This window comes from Macaca nemestrina, chromosome 3 (assembly GCF_043159975.1).
Source record: "Macaca nemestrina isolate mMacNem1 chromosome 3, mMacNem.hap1, whole genome shotgun sequence".
Lineage (NCBI taxonomy): Eukaryota > Metazoa > Chordata > Mammalia > Primates > Cercopithecidae > Macaca > Macaca nemestrina.
Genome location: NC_092127.1, coordinates 106,280,992 through 106,282,211, shown reverse-complemented (window position 1 = coordinate 106,282,211; position 1,220 = coordinate 106,280,992).

Below are 1,220 nucleotides of genomic sequence, written 5' to 3'. Positions count from 1 at the left end.
CTCTGAGAAACTTCTTTGTATTCTGTGAAATCATCTCACAGAGTTACAGCTATCCCCTCAAGAAGCCTTTCGCTAGACAGTTCTTGTGGAATTGGCCAAGTGATATTTGGAAACACATAGTGGGCTATGGTGAAAAAGGAAATATCCTCAGATGAAATCTGGAAAGAAGCTTTCTGAGAAACTGCTTAGTGTTCTGTTAATTCATCTCACAGAGTTACATCTGTATTTCGTGGATCTCTTTGCTAGCCTTATTTCTGTGAAATCTGAGAACAGATATTTCGGATCCCTTTGAAGACTATAGGGCCAAAGGAAATATCCTCCGATAACAAAGAGAAAGAAGCTTTCTGAGAAACTTCTTTGTGTTCTGTGAAATCATCTCACAGAGTTACAGCTTTCCCCTCAAGAAGCCTTTCGCTAAGACAGTTCTTGTGGAATTGGCAAAGTGATATTTGGAAGCCCATAGAGGGCTATGGTGAAAAACGAAATATCCTTAGATGAAATCTGGAAAGAAGCTTTCTGAGAAACTGCTTAGTGTTCTGTTATTTCATCTCACAGAGTTACATCTGTATTTCGTGGATCTCTTTGCTGGCCTTATTTCTGTGGAATCTGAGAACAGATATTTCGGATCCCTTTGAAGACTATAGGGCCAAAGGAAATATCCTCCGATAACAAAGAGAAAGAAGCTTTCTGAGAAACTTGTTTTCGTTCTGTGAAATCATCTTCCAGAGTTACAGCTTTCCCCTCAAGAAGCCTTTCGCTAAGACAGTTCTTGTGGAATTGGCCAAGTGATATTTGGAAGCCCATAGAGGGCTATGGTTAAAAGGAAATATCCTCAGATGAAATCTGGAAAGAAGCTTTCTGGGAAACTGCTTAGTGTTCTGTTAATTCATCTCAAAGAGTTACATCTGTATTTCGTGGATCTCTTTGCTAGCCTTATTTCTGTGGAATCTGAGAAGAGATATTTCGGATCCCTTTGAAGACTATAGGGCCAAAGGAAATATCCTCCGATAACAAAGAGAAAGATGTTCTCTGAGAAACTTCTTTGTATTCTGTGAAATCATCTCACAGAGTTACAGCTATCCCCTCAAGAAGCCTTTCGCTAGACAGTTCTTGTGGAATTGGCCAAGTGAAATTTGGAAACACATAGTGGGCTATGGTGAAAAAGGAAATATCCTCAGATGAAATCTGGAAAGAAGCTTTCTGAGAAACTGCTTAGTGTT